General features: G+C 45.1%; 1 protein-coding gene across 11 annotated transcripts in view; it reads left to right on the plus strand.

The window, feature by feature from the left end:
* The window catches only part of CRPPA (CDP-L-ribitol pyrophosphorylase A), a 43,885-nt gene that overhangs the window by 17,481 nt on the left and 11,677 nt on the right, over positions 1-14,727 (plus strand). For 6 of the 11 annotated variants that reach the window (XM_069615376.1, XM_069615374.1, XM_069615384.1 and 3 more), the window contains exon 4: positions 12,056-12,172. The exons of 2 other annotated variants lie outside the window; for them this stretch is intronic. The gene's annotated coding sequence lies outside the window, so the exon portion shown is untranslated. Of the gene's footprint in view, positions 1-2,359; positions 2,554-12,055; positions 12,173-14,727 lie in introns of all 11 variants that reach the window. 3 more of the 11 variants (XM_069615375.1, XM_069615378.1, XM_069615380.1) reach the window with 2 other exon arrangements.

Below are 14,727 nucleotides of genomic sequence, written 5' to 3' on the forward strand. Positions count from 1 at the left end.
CAAACCGGACCAGAAGACAAAGTAGAACCATCGATCACCTCGACAACTGTTTGTCGTTCCTTGTTATGTAAACGGATCCCATTGGCAATCGCGAACGAGGCATCGATGTAGTTGCCAGATGCTCCGCAATCCAGAAGGGCCCAGGTCTTCACACACTTCCCTAGCCAGGCAACACCGACTTTCAGGATCAACAAGGGCACTGAATTCATGGGAGGAAGGACCGATTCAGAAAGGCGGCCCGCTGCTGCCTTTGCCTCAAACAACGGGCCTGTTAGTTTTCCTGCTTCTTCAGAGGACGTAGCGGACAGGTGCCTAGAAAATGGCCAGAACCACCGCAATACATGCACAAGTTCTTTTGTCGTCTTCTTTTCTTTTCAGTCTCGGACAACGGACCTCGGATGGCACCCAACTGCATGGGTTCTGGACCCACATCGGTAGAAACAGCCGGTCCGGGGTTCTGTGCTGGAAGAAATGATTGATATCTGTCAGATCTGCGACGTTCACTCCGTCGTTCGGTTAACCTGTGGTCAATGCGTAAGACTTGTTCCACCAATGCTGGCAACGTTTCTGGCTCCGGAATGTGCAGCAGTTCGTCTTTGTACTCTTCTCGTAGTCCCCGACGAAACAAGGTTTTTTGAGTAATTTCGGGCCATTGTGAATCGGTTGCTAGTTGTCGAAACCGACTGATGTAGTGGATTATGTCACCTGACCCCTGCTTGATCTCCATTAATTGGTTCTAAGCCATGGCTGCCAAATTGGGCGGTTTAAAGACGTCCAAAAAGGCTTTCTCGAAGGCAGCGAAATCACCCAACAGGGGACTGTTAGTAGAGACTAAAGGTGCGGCCCAAGCGAGTGCATTGCCGGTTAAATTTCCAAGGATATACCCGATCTTAGCCTTGTCTTGAGCGAAATGAGTAGACCTGAATTGGAAATGGATCCGACAGTGGGTACAGAACTCTGCCACTCGACGCGGATCACCATCATATTTCATCGGAGTAGTGTAAGCCATGGAGTTCTCAGGCGGTGTGGCAGGTTGTGCGGGAGTAGCCAAACACCGATCCAACGCTTGTCTGAGGGTGTTGTTCTCCTGGCGGAGAGTGGTCATTTCAAGACGCATGGCACGCATTTCTTCACGTAGTTCCTGCATGTCGTCCATGTTGGGACTGGGGTTGAGGCGTCTCAATCTGTTAAACGAATCTTCACGAGATCGTGGGTTACCTCTTCTTTCTGTAGACCGTGGAGTTGAGGTTGCCAGTATGTCGATGTATGATGGCCGATGAATGGGTAGCGCGAGAAATTAGCCCAATCCCCTCCTGACGATATAAGACAGGACGGCACTGAACCAACTCCCAACGCCACGGGTGGCACTTCTCAGAATTTTGTGTGGCGTCGGGACAGTGTTTCCACTGGCTGAGAAGGCTTGATGAAATCACCGAAGATAACAGGGCTGAACACAGGAACTTCCAAGAAGGCAGTAAGGCACAGGTACCGGCAGGGCACAAGACAGGCAAAGGAGGACAGACTGCAAGGAAAAGCAGTACTGACAGGGGATACCTCACAACAACTAGGAACCCAGACAGGACCTCCCCTACCCTGAACCAGGAACAGGCAAGGAATCCCTAAACTAGGAACAGGCAAGGAATCTGCAAAATAGGGAAGAAAGGGTAGGAGGGCCTGGAAGCAAGAAGGAAATAAGGAAATGAGGCAGGGCTAGACAGGAAAAGGTAGAACAGGAGGGCTGGAAAACGAGTGCCAGGACTCTAGCAGCGCATACACAGTAACAACCGCGTTGAGACGCGTTGTCCCTGTGTATGCGGTGCCCTTTTATGGCTCGGGGTCAAAGCGAGGCTTGGAACGCATGTTCCGACACTGCGCATGCGCGGGACGTCGAATACTGACGATCCGCGCATGCGCAGATCCTCGCAAGATGGCGGCGTCCACGGCGCCCATCCGAACCGCGGGTCGGCGTGAGGAGAGACGCCACCGCGGGTACAGCCTCCATGAAGGAGGAGACCGCTGCGGCCGTGGACCAGGGACCCCAGGACAGGTAAGTGGCGCCCGCGAGCGAGCGCGCGGCGTGACACCCTGCAGCATTTTAGGTACAAGAGCTCTGCAGTTAAGAACGTATTGCCTCTCCATAATACCCACCTCTAATTTTATTAGCGAGCAGATGGAACTAGTTGAAACCACAAGGGGTGAAAGTCTTGGAGGAAGTTACCAAGCACGCTACACTCACTAATAGGGACACTTCAGGCAGGAACATCCATAGCAAGCCCACTATAAATTAATGGTTTTGGGTACAGATAAGTTTCACAAATACTTGGAGCATACTAAATTTACTTGTTTGTTCTTCTTTTAGGGAATACATCAAATCATGGCACTCTTTTTCTTTGATTCCGACGATTCTTTGTATTTGAAAGGATGGGGAATTTGAGCAATTGGCAATTCCTGGTGAAGTTAATTGTAAATGGCTGATAAAGGGTCTTGATGAAAGTAGAAGAGAAATACATGAAAAAAAGGATTTCAAAGCAGCAGTGCTTTTCCAGTCAGCAGGTAAGCAATGTATTTTTTTTGTCCACCCATTCGATTTTTGGGGGAGTAGGTTACAGGGAGGCATTCCCTTTTTGTCACACATACAGATGAGTGCTGCACAATGCCCACCACTCTCTTACAGCATCTCTATATCCTCTACAGTAACTCTCTAAAGTATAGATGGCCTACATTTTTCTCCTATGTTATTGGGCATTTGTAGAGGGTCTTTTACCTTTGGTATGATCTCAAAGCTCTATGGGTTGAACGCTCTTGGGGACGGTAGTCCAGGTTCTGACTCTGGTATGTGCGCAGCTAGAGCGAGTTGTGGGTAGCTGCATGGGGCCGGAAAGCGCCAAGGAGCGCAAGAATAATCCCATGAGCTGGAGGGAGAGCAAGTGCCAGGGAACGCAAGAAGCCAAGAATAAGTAAACATTCATTCAAGGGGACGGATGGGATCACGCTTAAGGTTAGTCACTTACCCCAGTGTACAGCTCAAGCAAAAGGTCTGTTGAATAGATAATTTTATTTTGAAGTTATAGCTTGCCTTTTTCTTAACTGCAGCCAAGAAACAGTATTACGACACAGAAAACATTTCAAGAAATAATTAAAACCTATTGGGCCTCAGTACGAGGCTGGCGGTAAGGGGTTAATGGCACTGGTAAGGATGCTGGTGCCGTTAACCCCCTACCGCCGCATTCTGAGGTCCCTTAGCGCGTCTCACTAAGGCCGGCTGGTTTTACCAGCCACCCTTAGCGGGAGCCGCTAGGGGACCAGGGAGCTAATAACTGGCCTGCTATTTGCGGGCCCGTTATTAGCTCCTTCCCCATTCCAATTGAGCCCTATGGGGGCTCAAATGGGAATGGGGAATGGTTTTCAGAATGGGGACTTACCGGGTCCTCCAAGGTTGGAATGACCCGATAAGTCCCCATTCCGACTACTTGGACCCGGACACGATTTTGGAGGCAGCCATGGTGCTATTCGCACCATGGCTGCCTCCAAAGTCGTAATGACCCCCATTGTGATGCAGAGGAACTAATCGGGCTTTAAGAAGAAAGGCAGAGGAGGAAAAGCGGCTACTGGTGAATTCTGGCAATGGGGCAAGCGCTGGAAGAGTGGTGCGTGAACTACAAGAAGATGCAGTGAAAAAAAGAAAAGAAATGGAATTATATTGTAAAAGCTGATGGGTAGAAACCAACTATTCCTAAACTTAGTAATGGCTGTTCAGTTAGGTTTTCCAGCTTGTGTGACCCTAAGTCTTTTGGCTTGGATGGCTAGTGTTCTTCATTCACCCTACATGCCTTCCTCAGAGGCCGCCTCTGTTACTTAACCTGGACAATTGAAAGACACAGCAACAAATCGGCAGATGTCTTTGTGTAATGTTGAAGTTCCCAAGCTGTGCAACAACTACAAAATATTGGACTATCAAGTAACAGTCAATTGTCTGCTACAAATGTTTTGTTGGACAGATCTAATTTGACAAGCTCAACTCTATCACCATGTCTTCTCAACAGTTTCCTTGTTAGAGTATGACGGTCATGGCTGTTTGGAAAGTGAAGTCACACCTACACGTTCCCTCACACTGCTCAATCTTTCATATTACGGTCTTTAAAAACAAGGAATTGGAACATTACCACAACAGAGTTTTGTTTCTAAGTCAGCCCCCACTACTAATCGACAACATAGTGTACAACAATGTCCATCTTCAATAGATTGCCCCAAAGTTACTGGTTACTGGTGTGGTGAATGGTCAAACTAATTATTAGCTGCTCATAGCGATATTGGGTGAAGTGACTGTCGGCAGTCTATCATGCAGCCAGACCTTTAACAGATTCTGTTTAGGTCACGAAAAGTGTGTATTTTAGTGCAGTGATTTGTAATTGTGGGAATTTATTGGGTGTGATGCTAGGTTAGCTAGAGGTGAGAACTGAAATGAGGGAGTTTACAGGTTGGTTTGAGACGTAGGGTGGATAGTTTTGTACACTAAATCAACAAACTTAGTTAACGCCTTTTGAGTGCTCTAGCATACAAGGCAAAGATGGAAAGTGACAACTGCAAATTCCCTTGATGTTTTCCAGTACACTATCCATAAATCTAACTAGATCACCCAATAGTAATACCACCCGTCTTACTCACAAGGGACACATCCTGGGGTTAATCAAAACCCTTTCCTAAATCTTTTGGAAGCATCATGAAATAACCATTCACAATTCCATACCCATCCTCAAGTTGTCATGGAACCATCCTGTAGTAATCCCCCACCCATCCTGAAGTTGTCAAGGGGTCATCTTGGAGTAATCCAAAATCCTCACTGGAAGCAATCGGAACTCATCCTGGAGTAGTTTCTGTGTAGTAGTCATCTCATTTAAATATTTTGGCCTATACACATACTTCAGAATGGTTTCAGATGATCTCCTTGAACTAGCCATGGAAGAATCTAGGATGGAGTCACCGGATGACTCCAGAGGTATTCCAGGAAGATATTCCTTTTTGGCTAGGACACTTAAGCATCCGTGCATAAAGATCTATGCCTTTGGTGATGCTGCACTGTAACTGCACAGGAGAGCTTTCACCGCTAAGGTCATTCACTGTTCATTCTCCATGGCATTGTCCTACATCAACAATCATCAGCTGCATCTCTTCAGTGAATACATTTTGGCTACAGAGTTTACCATGATCTCAATAGACTATCCTAAGAATACGATTTACTCATCCATAGATCAGAGTGTCTAAAAGGTTTAGAAGTGCCCCAAAACATCCATTTGCCCGGAGCACAGCTCAGGAGCAACGCGCTCGCCTTGGAAGCAAGACGACACAGAGCAACACAGGTTCGAACCCCGGGTTTGCGCTTAGAAAACTCTATAATTATAATTGAACGGTACAACCCTTTGCGTTTTGGCGCTGATGCATCCATTTCGATCTGTGGAGAAAGCTGAGCAGAAGCCGTGGAAGGAGGACAATGAGAAAGTTGATGGACCCACTCGCCCTGGTTGTGCGCCATTATGGTTGCTAACCAAAAAGGGAGTGAGTTTTGTATGTGTGTTGAGAAGTGCCTCTCAACAGACGTGGGACTTGTGCTGATACAGCAATATATTGTACATATGCACTACTGCCGGACACAGTAAACTCGACTGATTAGCTACCCTGACTAGGGCAGGCGACCCTGCATGAATCAAAGGAAGGAAGCATCGCAAACCTCCTATCCATATCCTTGCAGGAAATTATGGAGAACTGCCGGGATGAGATCTTTCCAGTGGTTAAGCAGCCATCAATGATGGTGCAGATTCATGGGAGGTGTAAGTATAAATAGCGCTGCATGCTCGGGATAATGAACAAACTGTCACTGCCTATTGAGGGATTGGCGCTTTCTGACAATCTATCTTGGTCTTACAGTAGACCCTGGAGGAAAGAAGAGAGATTCAGGGAGTGTGCAACAGACACCAGGCCTTTGCCCAAATAAAAGCTTTGCTGGGAAAGAAAATATGGTTTCCCAACCTAGGACACAAGTTTGAGGACAGGTTGGTGGGGCAGGCCAGGGATCCGCTTAGATCTGCTGTGCAGTAGCTTGCCTTTTTTAAGGCATGCCCTGCTTAATTTGTTTCATTTAGGTGTGCCCTCCAAAAGTACCGCTTCGCTTTTCAAATGTACTCCCAGTGACCTCCAAAAGTGGAATATTCCCTGCGCTCCTGCACAGATCAATGTGCCAGGCCACTTGTACAGAACACCCTTCACCCCCAATGCCATAGCCAAAGACGCAGCATCCTGGGGAAAAGAATACGCATAGATTGTGGAACTGTTCATGGGTGCCAGTTGATGGTATCAATTAACACTCATGCCACCCATAGTTCGAGTTCACACCTTCCACCACTGCACCCGTCATAATTCAGCTGGTAGAACAATGGTTTGCTACTCGCAGATTGCCAACGTCTCTGCAGTTTGACAATAGCCCTCCATTTCAGGGGTGGAGTTTAAATGATTGCCCTGCCAGCTAGGGCCTACATATCCCCATCAAACTTTGTTGGCCAGAAGCCAATAGGGATAACAACAATTTATGAGGAATGTGGACAAACCATTCTGCATAGGGCAAGAAAGAAAAGAAGACATACAGGTGGATTGATAATGTGTTTCTATGAGAATATTGCATAACACCCCAAATACTCATGAGATGTACCATTGGGCTCATAGTTCCTGCTCACCCATGAAGTGCAGTCCCAGTTGTGGACACCAATGAAGACAACAGAAAAGTCTAGACACTCATAGGCATTAAAGTATCAAATGAGGCTGAAAACCAATTCAAGTAGGCAACAAGGTACAGGTCCAGAACTGATGTCACCTCAGATCAAATGGAGTATGCCTTTAGAGATGGGACCACTGGGAACCACATCCACCAAAGCAAATCATGGCCCGACCAGGTCAACCACAATGCAGGACATTTTAAAATACTTAATGTTGAGTCACTGGACTCAAGCTGCCGTTATGCTTATATCAGCAAATGACCGACCAACACAAGGATGAATAGCCACAGAGTGTTGATATTAGGTGGAGGTCAGGCTGGTGGAAGACAGAGCGACTCGTGGGCTATGTTCTGGGCATTAGAAACCTCTGCACTTAATTTGAATCCGATCATCTGTTTGGCTTCAGAACGACCGCAGGTCCAATTTGCAATATACTTCTTTATATTTTGGGAGGGAACGTGTGTCATTTATGTGGTCATGTGTTTAGTGCTACGCACCAGTCAACACACCTAAGTTTCTTTTGCTGCTTCATAGCCCTGTTACAACACACTTGCCCCACAGCCAGTGACACAGGGCTCATAATGCATCACAAAATAAGCTGCCTGCAGCGTCCATACTCCCTCTTTTGTATCCTAGCTTCCTCTGTACCCCTGCAGGCTGAAGAGTGCCTTTCTCTGTTGCCCAAGTAAGCCTGCAGATGCTCTTATATGCCATACGTGTCAGTCCCATCTCTTGTCACACAGCCTTTGCCCTAATGCATGCAGACGGACAAACCTTTCTATTTACTGGTTGCAGAGTGCAGTGTGGTTGCTCTTGCATATGTAGCTCCTTAAGGTCGCAGCCTTGTGTGTTTCGTTCAGCCTTGATTTATAAAATCATGGTGCTGCTTCCGCATGCTTCCTCTTCTGTATGCTTCCTCCTCTGCACCCAATTTTCAACTGGCTTTTAAGCAGTATTGTTGTGGATGTGCACTTCTCCCCGCTTAACAGTAGCAAAGCGTGAGCATGCTTCAGAGTGCTGCACTTCATTACGGGGCACCCCCTGCTCAGATATCAAACCCCTCTTCTTGTTTCTGGTGCTCAGAGTTTTTCTGTGTACTAAATCAGGTGACACATCAGGTGATGCGTGTCACGTGACCAACTTGAGTTTAGCCCAGTTCAGACTGCGTCCATCTTAAATCGGTGGATTGGTGCTGTACGTTTACTGCATTTTCCTTCAGTAGACTGCAGCAAGACCCTTACTTGTTTGGCCATTTCTTCGTGTTCTGTAATAGCAGTGGGTGTAGTATCCCTCCCTTCTTTATGTAGGCTCAACATTTCTTACGGTTCTAGCAGCTCTAACAGGCGGATACTTCTCTATCCGTTTCATATCTCAAGTCAAGTTAGGTTTTCACGCTTTCAATTCCAGCAAGTTGTGTCCTCAGCCAATCCCTTGTAGATCTGCTCACGGAAGAAGGGCTGAAGCTGAGCACCTATCAATATAGGTTGTATCCTTGCTGAGTGAGTCTTTATCTATGTGTTTATTTCTCCGGCCGTTCAGCTCAAGGGTTTTTGAATAGGTGAAAAAAACGTCCCTTTTGGTTATTGTGCATTCAGTCACTATCTGCAGCTGATACTAAACGCTTAAAGAAAATGTGTGAACAGGGTGTTACATCCCGGGCTCGCGCTGGTCTCACCCTTGTGACCTGTGCCAGCTATAAACGTTCTAAGAATGATGGTTGGGAGCCAGCACTTGATAGGCTCTGTTCTGCTGCCTCAGCCTCCTCCACTCTTTACCTTAAACATTATAAATATACTCCTTTCTGACTATTCTTTCCTCATCCACAAGTGGCGACAAGGACAAAGGAATGGAAGGTACATCAACGGTGGTAAGTGAGCTCTGTATTTACACACGTTGTTCTGCACGCTGACATGTGCTGTCACCGCCTTCTATCTGAGGAAAAAAAGATTACAGGAAATTTAACTCGTGAGTGCCTGGTGTTGGGAAGGAGCTAGCACCTTCCTTCATTCCCAAGGGCTTTAGAATTAGGCAAGACTTCTGTTAACTGTTTTTAGGCACTAAAGAGAACAGGGGGGAGGAGGGGCATTACAAGAAGGCAGTTATTTTTTAAATATAAGGTGAAAATAACTATTAGCTGAATACATTTGTAAAATCCTGTTTAGTTTTAAAACCTCAAAGCACAACGGAAGCAGGCTCTGTGCCAAAAGGAATGTGGCCTGCGCTAAAAATGGACCGCAGAGCATGCAGTGTTGCATCGCTGAGGCTAGGCTGTGGCAGAGCACACAAAGTGGCTCACCAGTTGTCTGCTGTCCGTCAAAAACCCATGTATGCTAAAATGGGATTGTACATGCTCAATGCACGTCATGCAGAATAATGGAAAACAAGGTTTTAAGGAGAATTACTGGACCAGAAAAAAATGAGTGAAGTATGGAGAGAATGACGGGAAAATGTGTGTGTATGTATATATATATATATATATATATATATATATATATATATATATATATATATAGTAGCAAAATGATGAAAACATGAGCTACAGTGTATTCGTGCATAGACTAGCAATATGTTAAGTAGCATGTCCTAGAACAGACATCGCCGGCTATGAAGGAAGGGAGACTGGAGCACCCCTTGTATGAAAGCAAGACCCGTTGGGATAACGCTATGCCCATATCCAGAGATGCCACTACAACAAGTTATATGTATAAAAGCTCCTGCCTGACTCCAGTCTAGAGGAGCTTGGAATGGTTGAGGGATAGAACAGACCGTTCAGGGAGCAGAGTTCTTTGCCCCATCCTCACTTCTGTAAAGGTTAAACTTGTTATCCGTGCAAGATAAGACTCTTGGCCTTGCTTCCCTATAGGGCTGTATTTATTCTGGTGTGAGCATAATTTAGAGGTTCCCCCCCTAAGTTGGGTAACCCTTACACTGCTCTACTGAAACTGCTGAAGGTCGGTAAGGAGCAATTGGAGGGGCAGAGGGGCTGATCTGATGGAAATATATAACAAACAAATAAAAACTTCAAGAGAAAAAAAAAAGCACACCTGAATTTTCTTATGTGATTATAATGAAGAACTGAAGCAAGTTATGGTGGCTGACTACATGTTTTAAGTTAGTGCTGTTGCGCAAAGAAACAAGGCACTACATAAACTTGCATTGTAATCGCATGGAGGGGGAAAGAGCATATGAGAGGAGGTACTTTTATTTGGCGATACAACCGCCTATAGCATTTGTACCGTTTCCAGGAAACCCCAGCATGAAATGGGAATTGTGGAGAAAATTGTTTGAAGCCTACATAGATGCTCAGAATGGTGAAGAGTTGTTAGCTTAAAAAAACTGTCATTATTGAAAACGGCGATTGAAACATGAAACTCCTCCGGATCGGGAGAAGGAAGATGAGGATCTATTTAATAAACAGATGTTGAGGGTGGAAGAACGGTTTGCAGAAAAAACAAATGTAGTCCTTTAACGGGTTAATTTTTTTTCAAGAAAACAGATTCCTGGAGAAGGTATTGATGACTATGTGGGAGCATTGAGAGGTTTGGTGGCAAAATTTGAATCTGAAATAATAACTCTAGACCAAGTGCTGCAGGATCAGGTTTGGATGAGTGTGTTGAACAAGAAGATTAGAGAAAGACTTTGGACCAGTGCCAATCCAGATTTACATTCTCCAATAGAAATAGCAAGGAGCATTGAGCGTCATAGCTAAGCATTAAAGCACTCGAGGGGAGAAGAAAGATGACTTGTATGCCATTGTTCCAGTGAAGAAGGTGATCCAAAGGGAAGAAGGGATGCACAAAGTACATATATGCACCAGCCAAGAGGAGAAAAGAGAATTTGATTCAGGTGTGCGATGGAGGATCATCTCGCTAACAACAAGAATTGTCCTGCCTTAGAAAAAGACTGTTTAAATTGCTGTTGCAAAGGACATTTCTCAAGAATGTGTCATGTAAGGCCTAAGAACATGGTGCATTGTGTTGAAGGGAATGCCGTCAGCAATGAGGATGGAGCAGCTGATTATATTTTGATGGTCAATGGAGGTCTTGATCAGGACTATCGTGACAGACCTTGGTGCTGGCTCTCATTTGATGGACACAAGAAGAGACTAATGGCTGACTCATGTTCAAAGAACACTATTTTGGGGTTGCTTTAAGGATGTTTTTGGGGAATGTAAAATGTTTAAATCTGACATTCATCTAGGAGTATGGTGGTGGCAAAATTGACATTGTAGGTTATGTGTTCTGTGACATTGGATTGAATGGCACTCATTCCTAGTTTTCCGGTCCGGAATTAACAGTGCCGGTAGAACCGTACTGGCACTGTTTTCTGGACCAGCAAATTACGAGTTCTGTAACTGCACCCGCCCGCAGACCTTCGCGGAAACACCGGCACCATTAAGACATGGTGCCGATGTTTCCGCGGTCCCCATTCCTGTGGAGTCCTGTAGGACTCCACAGGAATGGGGATTTACAGAATTGCCGGCGCCGGATATACCGGACCACTGGGGCTGTAATGCCCCAGTAATTCTGGCAAGTCCGGCGCCCGTAATTTATTACGGGTCCGGCGGCAGCCTGACGATTTTATCGGCACAGCTACCACTGGACTCGTAATGAGCCCCAATGACCGGAAAACGAGGGCTACAGTATATATGCCATTCTAAGATCTGCCCGGTTTATCTCGCCGATCGGGTCGAGCCTCACCTCAAATGAACACAAGGAATCTTCGTTCCTCCACAGCGCCCACTTTCATTCAGCCCAGATTCAAACTGACAAAATGATGCCATTATACCATATTTGTGTATAATAGTTATGTGATTCAGTCACACTATTACTAACATCACGCTAAATAACCAATTTTGATAGATTGTAAACATTGTGATGTGAACTACAGCCATAAGTGTGAAGTGTTGTTTTCTCTCCATCTTGTCCATTACGGCTTTCGTAAATGATGAACACTGTATATGGCTTTTTATGTTGTTTTTTACTATTATGTTTGGAGTAAATATTGATTAAAATATGTTTAAGATAACTTTTTGACCGTGGTGGTAGACAGAATTGTATGAAAATTCCACTGTGAGGATAATTTCTGATAAGTAGCCTTCCCCTTGGGTGTGTTAGAGGTGGGTAGCTAGTGGTTAATGTACTCGCTTGTTTGGAGAGCTCATCATCCATACTTACCAAGTGAGCCCTATGGGCCGGTACGTGCCCACAGAAATCGCAACTTGGGTCGAAGGGTTTGGGAGGCACAACAGTCACCAATCGGCGCACTCACGTTTTCTCATATCCACGCAGGAGCAGTACCACCAATTGTCGCCACCCACAGCTTGTCCGCAGTGGGAGAAACCTGAAAGGTATAATCTAACTCCTGGGAGGGCTGCAACCGTGCCCCAACGCCTCCGCGGAGACCAGGTGAGCGTAACAGTTGTCTTAGGAAGGGTGCAAACACACTTCGGGGACCAGCCCACTTGACACTCTCACCGCCCCCGCTTCAGATTCGACTTTGCGCGACAGCCATGAACTCATGCTGGAGAGATAACACTTTAAGCATAAATCTTAGCATTTATTTGACAGAAAGACACAATAAACAGACAGCGATTTTAGTAAAATGGGGAAGAAAAGGCAAGTTATAAATCACAGATATTTAACACAGTCTCACGTTCCTTGTATCCAACGCTGGGACCCTCCTCCTCTTAAACGACCGGCTTCTCATCACAGGATGTCTCCCCTCATATTCGTCAGTCGGCCCTTAAGTGAGAGCATGGCAAGGAATGCTGCAGGTGCAAATGAAAATCTGGGCACTTGCTCAGTGCAAACCCATGGAAGAATCCCTCACGATTAATGTGTGCATGCATTCTTATAAGGTTGAGCTGTCAGAGTGACACTCTTTTCTAGAATCTTCGCAGCAAAACCAAAACATGTTTGTGCTGGTGGAAAAACCCCACTCGGTAACGCTCCAAGGCGCTCCTTTCCCCTCCTAACTTGGAGTCCAGCTGCAAAATCTCTGGTATGTCTCTTATCAGAAGTGGCCGGGTCGAGACAGCGATTTCTCATGCGAATGAGAACCTGTTTACGAAGGATGGCAGAGCCATGGTATTCCAGGGGAAGCTGAAGAAATATGCATCACAATTAACCCCTAGTGAGCAAGCTTGAGAGGCCTTCACTCTGCTAGTTAGTGTCATAATATTACAAGACTGGCCATCTAGACGCTATAATGCTTTAATACTGCAGGTCTGCAAGTACTCAATACCTGCCTCTATTAGGTACTAAACTCAGTCCTTTGTCTTGGCTTTGCAAGGTATGCACTTGTGCACAATGGAACATTCCACCCCTTAGAGGCCTGCACGTTTAATATAGCTCACTATTCTTTATATCTAGGCGCTGCTAAAGCATTACTAAGCCATCTATATATCAGCATTTAGTACACTCTTCGAATAAGCTATTAGTTTTAGCTATTAACACAGTGAGCTATAGGCCTAATATGTAATATGATTAGCTCAGTGGGTCAATGCACCTGCGCTAATGCGTCTACATTTTACACTACATTCCACCCCTTTTCGAAGTGTGGGCGAAAATGCTGGTTTATATCTATTGCCATTTTTCACTCTGCAGGGATAACTGAGGTACTTCCAAGCAGTTTGCACAACCTGTCTTATAGCTCGAAGACGTGAGGTGATTATCCCCTAAAATAGGGTCCAGTTAAGCATGTTAGTCAGCTCTGCATGCAAGGGTAATATAAAACCACTTAACAAAAATGTATATAAAATGTGGGTAGTGACACTAAAATAGCCACAACCTGGCCTCCGCAAAATAACTGCAAATTACCTTCTAACTGATCAGTGTTAATAAGCAGCATGTGGTTAATAACAAGGCAATCTGGTGTTGCTCAATCTAAATGAGATACTTCATCCATGTGCAGTCACCCACTCTAGGTCTGGTACCCTTCCCGTCTGAGGGCACACCCACTGAGGGCACACCCACCCCTGATCCCAGGAAAAACAAGTGTGACTATGGTTTGTGAATTCTGGCTAGTCAGACACTCTCTTCATGTTCGTGGAACTATCTAATTTCATAAGTAAGATTAACAAATGGGCACCAGGTCTCTAAAACATAAACAGTTCTATTAATTTGTATCAAAACCTAATCATTGCTCTAACAATCACAAGCAAATGGCTTAATCTAAATATCTGCAGGTAAATGTAACTCCTTGTATCAGTGTGCTGGAGACGGCTATCCCCAGTTAAAACACAACTTGCTGGTTCAACAAATTGTGCCATAAAATGCGTTTGGTGTCCATTATGGTTTAATTTACCTGCCCTAAGGCTGCAAAAATATCCTCATAGCTACATTCTACCATCTCCAATTAAAGCTTATACTCTTGGCAGCATTTCTACAAAGCAAAACTCAACATAAGCTTGGATAGCTTATTTACACACTATCTCTTTATTAAAAGCATTTAATGCTCTCACCCCGCACTCCTGCTGCCCCAGCAATTCAAAAATCATTCTCCTGGCTATGTGCAACGTAGTAATAGTCTACAAAAGATAACTCTGTTTGAAGCAGCTAGGTTGGAAAAGTAAAACATTGCATTTTGATAAATCTATCTCTAATTGCATTTCACTAATAACAAAACTATGTATTACATTTCTGCAATTCAAGTGTTGTTTCACACAGTTATTTGGGTCACATTTGGTTATGTTACAGTCCACAAAGCCTTTGTGGTTGCATTCTCCACAGTCCTTTAGACAAAAAAGACATAACAAATCAAACAGGTTATTGGAACCATTATCGGAAACATTTGGGAATGTACACAGAGTGTCTGGAAATATGCCAAGTAAGCACTGTGGCAGTTCCGTATGGGTATTGATCTGTTGGGCACTTCTCACAGGTTGTAGTACAATTGTCATCAAGTAAGTTGGTAGCATTGGGTGTGGTGCAGGCAATGCTTAATTTTCACATGGCATCCT

Source organism: Ambystoma mexicanum, chromosome 9, assembly GCF_040938575.1.
Source record: "Ambystoma mexicanum isolate Mex_15411 chromosome 9, UKY_AmexF1_1, whole genome shotgun sequence".
Classification (NCBI taxonomy): domain Eukaryota; kingdom Metazoa; phylum Chordata; class Amphibia; order Caudata; family Ambystomatidae; genus Ambystoma; species Ambystoma mexicanum.